The 12,087-nt window shown below is 32.3% G+C and overlaps 1 protein-coding gene across 1 annotated transcript in view; it reads right to left on the reverse strand.

Annotated features, from left to right (window-relative positions):
• Positions 1–11,628, reverse strand: part of LOC145255584 (short-chain specific acyl-CoA dehydrogenase, mitochondrial-like) — a 97,113-nt gene extending 85,485 nt beyond the window's left edge. The window contains exon 1 of the mRNA XM_080114060.1: positions 11,523–11,628. The gene's annotated coding sequence lies outside the window, so the exon portion shown is untranslated. The remainder of the gene's footprint in view (positions 1–11,522) is intronic.
• Positions 11,629–12,087: the final 459 nt, after the last annotated feature.

Consider the following 12,087-nt stretch of genomic DNA (forward strand, 5'->3'; position numbering starts at 1 on the left):
GTTTATAGCTGTAGAAAAATATTTATAAAAGAATATTATTAAAGTTCAACTCTAGTCGACCACTTTGAAGGAAATATTTAAAATTTCATTTGAATGTTTTTTTATTCGAATATTTTCAATTCTTATGCACAATTTGTCTCGCTTTTAAATGCAATCTTGCATTTAAAATCAACAGAAGAAACAGAACAGAAGGACGAGGGACCAAAAATATGCAGGATTAAAAGGACTTTTATTTTATCTTTTAATTTTTGAAATTAATTATATTTACATTTTTAATTAATCTATATAAATAAAACAGTAGGTGCATGTGTGTGTGTCTGTCTGTAAATATTTAATCGATGAACTCTTAAACTACTAATCACATAACACTGAAATTAACAGAAAATAGTAATCATACACCAAGGATGGTTTATAACGATTAACATCTTTGTTTGGATGGATGAATAACGCGTACAGAAGTCGGCAAGTTAAAATGCAAAATGTTTATTTCAACTTGCCGACATATTTGTATTAGTTTGCGCATGTGTAAAACAAATCATAGCTAAAAATGGTTGATTTTAAAACTTACTTATTCATCTGTCGAGTTAGCTCAAATGGTAGGGAACGCGCCTGAAACACAAAATGTTTTGATCTCGATACTAGCTGATGGCACCAAAGTCATTTACTTTTGAAATCATTACTATATATTAGGTACAATATAATATTCAACAGGGAATTGACTCTGTGATAATAAATACGAAATATGCCAGAATTAAGATATATTTAAGCGTATTTTACAACCAAGCTAAATCACAACGTAATATTAGGAAAATAAACAAATATTTTACTTGTTTGAAATTTATCACAAATATATTTCAGAGGTATACTCCATCTTCAGTGTGTTGCTTCGTTTCTTTCTTTTTTTCTCATTTTCTTCTTCCTTGCCATGTTGTAACGTTGGAGCAAGAAGTCTGTGATAAATTTCAAACAAGTAAAATATTTGTTTATTTTCCTAATATTACGTTGTGATTTGGCTTTCAAGCGCACTAGATGCGTATTTTATTCAAATTAAAACAACGTTTCTATATGAACTCTCATTTTTGACATAATATATTTCATTTTTTTTTTAGTTCTTTAAAAATTTTTTTTTCTAAACGATACTATTCGTACAACAGATCGGTTGGTGTAACATCTTATCTTTTTCAAGTGTACTTGTCGAACACAGGAATATTCATGTAAAATTCGGGAATCGAAAGGAACTATTTATATAGTCACCGAGAGTAATATGCTCTCGTTCCGTCAGCCATGACCGGATAGAAGTATTAAGTAATTTGCAATTTTATTCTTAGTATTGCCCGCACCGAGAATTGAACCTTCAACCTCCAGAAGAGTGTCACTTAGAATTGAATTTTACCTACGTGGCGTAAAATTCAATTCTGTTTTTAATCAATTTAGAAATATGTTTAATATTTGTTTTAGGATATTTTGAGTGCAGGTTACATAGATTGGATTAGGATTAGCTTTGGTTTATACGTTCGTACTTAAGTTTAATAAATCTAATAAATCAACTTGTTTTGGGTTTGAAGTTATTTTAATATTAAGTTCTAATCTATTCATTTCCTTAAAACATTTATTTAGAAAGGGTTTTCATACATTACAGTTTTCTATTATTAAGAGGCTATAATTTCCATGCAATCCTATAGAATTTACATCTCTGTCTTCAGTGAGCTTTTATACGTTGTATAGAAAAACTATTAGGTTGGTATAAAAATAATAATGTTTTGTGACGTTTGACGTTCAGTTGAACGTCAAAAAACGACATTATTTTTGTACAAACTTAATAAGTAAGTTTCTTGGGCTAAGTCCAGAGTTCCTATTTAGACATCAAAGGATCTAATCTAATTAATCTTGGTCCATTGTTTTTGTCTGCTAATTAATATAGTGGTTCTACATTTTTTAATAACGTTAATTTCTTATTTACAATAAAAAATAAAAGTTAAAAGAGGTTTGTCTCATTCTTTTTTTCATGTCTGCCACCAAATAACAGATTCTGTTTTCCATTTTTTCCATATCAACCTCCAACACACACGAATTCATCGCTAAAAAATACCTTTTAAGTTTTGGAGCTCAAAATCCAGTAATGGCTTTTTAAATATTTTAACATTCGGATCACAGAACTTTCAGTTCTTCATCCAACACTGCATTTCTTTACTTTCCAATGGAACATCCAAAGAAAAAGAGACATTTTTGCTTGATGATATATCATGTATTAACAACTACAGATCGAAACACTGTCAAGTTAACGTAGCAAAGCCTGTACATGTCTGTATAAATATTATTATAAATAACTCAATTTGTTATTGAGTACTATATATTCTCTGAATTTTTATCCTACGAATACATTCTTAACATGCACTACTACATATGTATGTATGTAGGTATGTATGTATGTATGTATGTATGTATGTATGTGTGTGTATATATATATATATGTGTGTGTGTGTGTGTGTATGTGTGTGTGCATGTGTGTGTGTGTGTGTGTGTGTGTGTGTGTGTGTGTGTGTGTGTGTGTGTGTGTGTGTGACTGTGCGCCTTGGCAGATATACATCGTAGATCTCACTTTTGACACGAACAAACTTCGGAACTTAAAGACATTCCAAAAATGCCAACCTTCCTGACCACCCCACCACAAAAAAAAAAAAAAAATCAAACAGAGACAAGAAAATGATTTCTACGACGAAAGTTGTGTATGTTGAGTGTCGGCGGGAGAGGGGATAAATGTTTAGGGGTAAGGGGCGGTGTTTGAGGCCAGATGCCAGGTTGACGTCGTCGTCGGTGATCGAGGTTCAAAGGCTATTGTTACGAAACTGCGTAAAAAGCCGCGACCTTTCCGCCATTTTGTTCGAAGTTAGTTTCGGGTAACTTTTTTTTCTTTTCTATAGGTTGATCTTTCTGGTGATTTTTTTCAGTTTTATTTTGGTATTTTTTTTTTATTTTGCGTGTTTTTATTCGACACTTGTTTGGAAAAAAACCTATTTTTTCTTGGTTTTTATTTTTGATTTCTATAAAATTTTTCACTGAATTTTGTGTGGGTTTATTTTTTGTTTTTTAACCTTTTTTCTCTTAATTTTCATTTTCATTCCTCGATTTTTATTCTTTCTCTCTTGCTCCCTCATAATTTTTCTTGCTTTTCTTTTTTAATTTATTTATTTTTCCTTTCTTTCCTTTTTTACGTCCTGGATTTTCCTTTCTAATTATTACATTTATCCCTTTCTTTTTTCTCTTTCTTCTCGTTCGTCTTTCTTTCTTTCTTTTTCTTTCATGCTTTCCGTTTTTTTCCTTTCTCTATCTTTCTTTCTTTTTTCTTCCTTTCATATTTTTTCTTAATTTCTTCATTTTACCTTTGCCATTTTCCTTTTCTTTTTCTTTCATGTTCTTCGGTTTCTTTTTTCTTTCTTTCTTTCGTTCTTTTTCTTTCGTTCTTTTTCTTTCGTTCATTTTTCTTTCTTTTTATTGTTTTAATGATTACCTTTCTACTTATTCCGTCCTTGTTCTTCTTTTCTTGCTTCATTTTTCCATCCTTAATGACCATTTTGGGTTCGCCTTCTCCTTTGCGTCTTTCTTTCTTTTTATTTCATTCTCTTTTTCTTGCTTTCGCCTTTTCTTGTTTTTTATTTTGTTTTTTTTTTTACATTTTTGCTCTATTTTCCTTATTTTTTCTCCTTTCTTTGTCTCTTTTTTCTTTCCTTTTCTTTTTCTTTCTTTCTTTCTATAATTTATTCCTCTCATTTTCTCTTTTTCTATTCTTTTAATAACTCTACACTTTCCCGCCTTTTCCTTAATTTTTCTCCTTTAATCAAATTCCCATCAATAATAAAAACCGGACAGAAATTTCGACGATAGAATCAAATGAATTCTCAGCTTTAAAATTTAAGATGCCACAAAAACATCCCGAGAATTCTTTCCCCGTAGAAGACTCCAGCAGGGAATCTTGAATAATATCTTTTGAAAATCACGAAAGCCGGAGCATTATCTTCTCGCAGAAGTTTTTTTTTTTTACATAGGCAGCACCACATTATCAAGGCCAAGAGACCACTCAAGGATAAGGGTTAAAGAGTGTACAGTAGAAATTGGACAATATAGTAATCATTAGTAATGAAAATTTGGTAAATTTGATAACTTATATGGAACGGCTCATCAAGAACTTATTTACGTAAGACTTGAACACAACCATATTGTAGTCAGCCGGAAAGCAGGAAAACGGAAGACAATTCCACAGGCGTGCAGTTCTAAGAAAGAAGCTTTGTTCATGGAATCTACGTTTAGGTTTAGGCACGGATAAAGAGTTCCTACAAATATAAAATTCAAAAACAATTCCAGTCGTTCAAACAAGATTTTTAAGAACGCTAATTTTTTACTATTTTTGTTTTTTTGTTGGAAAGTTTTGCTATCATCCCATATACAGCGCATGGTATTCACAAATTGTCACTTATCCAGTACTGGCCAAGCTTAATGAAGCTTAATATAAGCTTTGCCGCGATTCCATATTCAGTGGGAACATGACGGTGGCTCTATGTTTGATTATTCATATGTAATTACTATCCCAAGTAGTTAAATTACATATAAACATATAAGACTTATATATATATATATATATATATATATATATATATATATATATATATATATATATAAAGCTGAACGTCTGTGTGTATGCTTGGTCACGAATAGGCTCCTATATGGTTGACTATTATAGAAAATTGATTACATATAATGATAGAAGATGTATCGAGACACAGGAATGGGTATGTTTGATCTGGCATAACGGTGATTCATTAAAATTGTGGGGTCTGCATACGCGCCTTGTTCACAAAGTATGGAAATAAAAAATAAAAAAAAATAAAAAACGTTTACAAGTGTTTTTGATATAGATGTACATAATAATACTTTGATAAGTATGTTTTAACTTAAATAGGAATGGTATAATAAAATTGTGGGGTCTGCGTTCGCGCCTGGCCTCCATAGAATGAAAATAGGCACAAACTTTAATAAAGACCTTTCATATCTATCTGCGTAAGTAATTATGTTTCAGTTTGAAGAAATATGGTATAATAAAATTATGGGGTGTTCGTTCGCGCCTGACCGCCATAGAATGGAAATATGTCACAAAGTTTTGTACAGTTCCTACACTGACATCAAATTGTGAACTTATTGTCCCTATAGATACACGACGGTCCTTATCGATGAACTTTTTATTTGGCTAATCAACTGGTGATGTGTCTTCCTTACTCCTCTCGAACCTCTCATCATCCTTCACAGGCTCCCTGTCTTCCTTGAATCTCTTATGCTACTCAAAACATGCTCGATTCATGCAAGATGACCCAAAATGTCTGTAGTATTTTTACGAGTTAAAAACAGAATTTTATTGCATATCGTTCTTCTAAAACGTTTTCACGTCCATATTGCAGTTTTTTAAATTCACCACTTTTCAAAATCAGGTTTTAGTAGGGTGTATTCCAATTTCTGCTGTAGTTGTTCATTTGAACCTGAAAAAATTGGCCAGTCATCTCATAAGATGGAAAGAAATAACATACTGAGTTTATCTTATATATAGCAATAACATACAAGAGTCTATAATAATTTTAAATGCCTGTATAAAAATGACTGGAAATTAATGCACTTTGTATATTTTTTGATTCACTACTATATATTTGGTACAATATAATATCAATAAATAATCGGATCTACAATAATGATACTTACGAAATCTGCATGAAGATATCATATTTATGCATTTTTTACGACCGTCGTATCATTATTATAGATCCGATTATTTATTGATATTATATTGTACCCAATATATAGGAATGATTTAATATATATATATATATATATATATATATATATATATATATATATATATATATATATTATAAAGAAGTGAACCATCGCGTAAATTCAATCAACTAAAAAATGGAAAACGGGGTGAGGAAAAGAAAAAAATATATAATGGGGCAAGTTATATGTACAATTCAATAAAATAAATAAGTCGATTAAAAACGATCGTTAAAATATACCCAAAGCGCTTTTCGTTCAGACTAACATTTTCAAGGGTCATAAGTCTGAAAATTATTATTATTATTTTTTTTTTTTTTTAGCATATTTGGTAGTGGTATGGAATAAGAGCGGAGAGGAGGTTAAGAGAAAGAAAGAAAGAAAGAAAGAAAGAAAAAGAAAACCTGACTACCCAAATAATTCTAATTGAAGCCGGAGGTTTCTCTGCTTGCACAAAGTAGGGGGGGGGAGTTAGCAATGATGGCAAGTGCTTCGAGGACAGACATGTGGAACTTTGTGCGTCCTCGGTACAAAACAGAAAAACTCTCCGGAGAGAAAACAAGACCGCACTCCTTTTTATCGACCAAGTGTTGGCCGATGGACGATTCTATCAGTTGAGATTTTCTGGTAGTAGGTTGATGATCTCGGATGAAACGGGGAACTTGAAAATGTTAGTCTGCACGAAAAGCGCTTTGGGTATATTTTAACGATCGTTTTTAATCGACTTATTTATTTTATTGAATTGTACATATAACTTGCCCCATTATATTTTTTTTTCTTTTCCTCACCCCGTTTTCCATTTTTTAGTTGATTGAATTTACGCGATGGTTCACTTCTTTATAATTATTCTAAAATTTTGCCAATCGAATAAAATATATATATATATATATATATATATATATATATATATATATATATATATATATATATATATATATATAATTTGCATATGAATACGAAGAGATAGGATGATTTGGATGGAGCCAGGAGAAATTCCAAAGAGTTTGGGGAAAACCTTAAGAATATTTTGCTCAATCTTTCTTAAATGCTCGTTGGAGCTGAATCAAAAAGAACTTCAAGAAAATCTAATTACAAACTAACATTTGAACTCCTGTTAATATTTTCAATCACTTCAGACGCTAAACAGTCTGCACGTTTGCCTTAAACAGTGTTCACTGTCTCTATTCAAGGGAGATAATTCACCCGTCACGTGATATTAGCAACTTCCTTCTCTCTTATCAATTAATTAAGCAACACGTTCTTTCACAGCTTTAAAATTGTCATATCAAAGGAAGGGTTTCAGAAATATATATATATATATATATATATATATATATATATATATATATATATATATATATATATATATATATATATATATATATATATATTTGGGGTCGGGACAAATAATAATCTATTTTTAACAAATTGTTTAGTATTTAATAATTAATAAAATGAAACTGCTTTTATAATTGGATGAAATAATATTTTTAACAAATTGTGGGACTCACACATACACAAGAGATTAACTATATGTATAAATAGACCGAGAAGTACCGACTCTCGGCGTGGCCTGTGTGCTTTCATCGAACGCCATTTTGGCGTACGTGCTACGACTGTTGCCCTTTGCAATCCTGTTTTGTTCCAATACAAATTACTTTTCTAACCCATATACGTGCTCGTGTTTTTTCTTAGTTACCCTCCCGAGTCACAACATTAATAATTAGATGAAACTTTGGTAATGTTCAGGTACTACAAACTGAATAAGATTTTTATTCCACATATAATTTTTTTTCGTATGGAATAACGAAATCCATTTTTTGAAGATTTTCATCTTCAATTATCAATTGACTGCCGTTCAATGCGCATGGCAAATTACACACCTTCAAGAATTGCTATTAACCGATGCTTCGCTATCAACTGACTCATTTCAAAATTATCAACCAGCTTCATGAATAGTTGCTATATTGTTATTTCTTTAGTCAGCATGAAACTTTCACAAAAATACTCGACTACAACCACTATCTATCTGTGCCCAAATCTAAACGCAGATTCCATGAACAAAGCTTCTTTCCCAGAACTGCCCGACTGCGGAACCCTGTTTCGCTGTCCTGCTTCCTGGTTGAATACAGCATGGTAGCCTTCAAGTCCAATGTAAACAAGCTCTTGTTGAGCCATCCCCATAAATAATCCAAATTCCACCCAATTTACACCATTAACGATTACTACACTACTACTTTACATTCATTAACCCTTATCCTCGAGTGGCCTTCGGGCCTTGATAAGTGGTTTCTCCCAAGAAAAAAATCATTGTCATAAACATCATTTACAAGACTTGTTGGACACATTCTAAGAACTCAGCGGCCATTTTCTTTCTCGTCCGCTGGGTAAGGATTGATGAGTATCGGGTGGTCGATGCGATAGCAATATAATGATTGTTGAAATTGGGTAAAATGTAATAATTTAAGAGGATGGCTTAATAAGAAGTTGTTTAGATTGGACTTGAAACAATCATGTTATAGTTAGCTGAAAAGCAGCCCCGTGATTAAGAGTTCCATAGAGACACACTTCTAGGAAAAAGACTTTGTTCATGGAATTTAGTTGAATTTTAGGCAGTGATAGAGAGTAGGGAAAATTATTGCCAGTGGTTATAGCTAAACGAGTATTATGAATGTTTTGCAGAGGGGGGGACCATAGATTAAAGCTTAGCCGAGCATTTGCCATGAAAATAATGACAGCGCAGAAATAGACTAGCAACCCCTCTTCGGTGAGAAAGAGATTGTAATGAAAGAAAAGAGCGTCGCTTACTAGATTTCGAAACCGGTTTTGATCCTGTCAAGAAAGGAAAGGGTGCTCTGAGCAGCTCCTCCCCAGATGTGACAATAATACTTAGGAGGTATTTGACTTGTGGAGACATATTAGTCTGAGTTTTGTGCACATCACTTTCAGTTTTCAGTTTCGAGACATATTCGATTATCGCCCTTGCTGCATGGTTTAGCCGATAGTCGACGATATCAACTTCCTCTTCCGTCTCCCTCTCTCGCTTTTCTCTTCATGTGTATGAGACAAGAACGGACGTGACACTCACGCACGCCGAGTTGGTTACACACGCAAACCGACTCGGTTATGGACGATCCCTGCGTATTGAATAACCTTACAGAGGTAAGCTAAACCTTGCAAAAAATCATGAGCAATGAACGGTACAATTACTGAATTAACTCTGTAAGCACATTGAACAAAACATGCTATCCTTACACTTTCGCAGAGATCAACAAAGTGCACATACACATGCAAATACACATGCACATACACATGCACATATACATGCACATATACATGCACATATACATGCACATACACATACACATACACATACACATACACATGTACATACACATACACATACACATGTACATACACATACACATACACATGCATATACACATGCACACATACACATGGCCTTATGAATTTTTCATCCAAAATCTATTGTCTTTATATAAAAATGTACAAATATTCTTCACTTGTTTTAAATAAAGTCTGCGGTTGTAAATAAATAAACTCAGTATTTTCATTGATTTATGTCGTCTGAAAATACAATGCTATAGCAACACGCTTTTATACAGGTATAGAGTTGTCTCGACATTTAAATATATTCTGGAGTGATAGAATGATTCAACCATTGTCCCAGCAACCTTGACAACAGTTCAGGAGTAAAGGCCAATCCCAGAAGTTTATCAAAGCAGAGTGCTTCATCGAGATGAGAGCCATCTATTTCAATTATTGATTTTTTCCTATCATAAACACTGGTTCGCAATTTCCGATTTCATCTATAGCGGCCATGACAAAGTGGATACTTTCTGTTTTATCGCTTTTTAAAAACGATCTTCTGAAATGGTCGACACTGCTCCTATTCGACGTTTTCTGGTTCACCTACCCTCTGTTTAATTTGTCATCCACCCAACGCTCCGGTCTCCCACCCCGCTATAAACAACGAAACAAACAATACGTAAATGGATCGCTGACAGAATCGGGTAGCAACGAGTGCAGCCATTTCTTAATTGCCTCCAAATCGAGATGACATGCTCGAATGCTTCGTCGTATTTGTTCTTTGAAACGCAAAAGAAAATGTTTTCTAATTTATTTTTTAAAACGTGTCCTTGCACACTCACGAGAGGCTCTGGCTGTCGATCTGTCTACCACGCTTTTCTTTGGTCTGTCACGATTCAGATGCAAATAATAATTACACCAGTGGATCATATATATATATATATATATATATATATATATATATATATATATATATATATATATATATATATAAATCTGTATTCCTATCTGTTTTTTGTTCGTGTGTTTGTTCACAATTTGATTAAAATATACAAAAGCTTCCTTACTTTACTCTCTCATTTATTTCTATATATAGTATGATTCTTACAAAGTAGATGCAATAAAGAGATCATCTCATTTGCATATTACATTAAGAAAAATCGATTTTATTAAATAGCGATATCTTAGGTAATGTTTCTAACGAGAGAATTGTTACAATTGTTTTATTTAAAATCGTTATTTAATAAATTTGAAACAATAATTAATTTGATAACATTTAATTAAATTTATTTGGAATTATTATTCCAACATCGATTTTTAAAAAAAATCTTTGTTTTAGAGTTATTTGCCCCTTCGGAACAAAAAAGAATCTATCACCAAAGAAACTAATTTTATAATCTCAATGAATTTCTAGCTTGAAAAAATAATTCCGAGTAGATAGAAAAATGTTTGGCTTTTATAGTTTTTTTTTAATATTAAAAAAACCGAAGAAAAGATTTCATTTGCTTCTCTTTATTATTCTAGAAACGGCTATACAGAAATCGATATTTTTTTTACGATGTGACCCACCTAAAAAAATAAAGATCTACTTCTTTTTGGGCCTAATACGTTTAAATAACCTTTATAAATAATATGAAAGAAATTTTGAAAAGAAAGCAAATTAAGATCACTTTTCCATATTGATTTAACGTAAAATGAGCACTCACTTTTTGGCCATCAAGCGTTCAACGAAACATGTCACCTCTTGCATTTTTTCAAGTTTGGCGATCGATGGGGGGCATTACAAATTCAATTTGTTTTCTTTTTTTGTGGTGGGGGCGGGAATTACATTTAAAACATAAAATAACGATAAATTTAATGAATTTTTATGAGACCAATCTGTAGTTTCACCTAACAAGTTCATAAATAAAACGAACCCCCAAATATGACAAATTATACATTGAGGGGGGGGCATTACAACGACGAAAAATTTCATTTAATGGTTTTTGGAATTAGTTTTTTTGTAGATCTTCATTTTTTAGGAGTTCTGCCTACTTGGCTAATTATTTTTTTCGATGAATGTAAAAAATGTCTAGTAACATATTATTATATAGAGAGGTGGATCGGCCCCCAAACAATCATATTACATAGTAAAGTGGGATATTATTATATTATAGTAAAGTGGGATATTATTTTATAAAACAATTATACATGTTACATAAAGAGGTGGAGGGAGATATTGATATATCTGGATCAGATATAAACGTATAAATCGTATGTATTATTGTTTAGCCAGAGTTAGAGATATCGATGTATAAACTGAGTCATGTTGTATCAGAGAGTTATCACACGGGTATATATTACAATTCATATATTAGAAGAATAATATAGCTTCATACCGTCTTTCTTCAAGAGTTCTTCTATCTTCTCTGCTGAGCTCCGTGATGAAACATGAAACGATCAACACCATCCAATTAAGACATCTGTTCTTCCTTCTTTTGTGAAATCACAGGACAACGCTTTATATTTTTAAAATTTATTCCAGTTGTCTCAAATGGTCTCACAGGGTCTGCATTTCGTCTACATGCTTGTTCTACCCAGCCACGCTTCCTGACCGCCTGTTAACTCTCGTGACTAACTCTCGACTCTCTCGTCTGTTCAGTCTCGTTATCAAACTCTAACTCTTCGACTCTAAACTTCTCGACCTCTTGACCTCAGGTCCGATCACGTAACCAATTAAAGACACGTCTCTTTAACGTAACCTCCTTGTCACGTACGCCTGTTCAAGGTTATTTTGTTTATATTTAACCTAGCTAATTTATATAAACATCTCAGCTAAAACCCCGTTGCTACACTTAATTCTATAAACAATAAATAACTCACAATATAAACTATTATAAGGATATCATTGAATAGATAGATAAATAGATAGATAGACAGATGGATCGATAATAACTAATTAAC

Source organism: Euprymna scolopes, chromosome 31, assembly GCF_053919585.1.
Source record: "Euprymna scolopes isolate OS-2025 chromosome 31, ASM5391958v1, whole genome shotgun sequence".
Lineage (NCBI taxonomy): Eukaryota > Metazoa > Mollusca > Cephalopoda > Sepiida > Sepiolidae > Euprymna > Euprymna scolopes.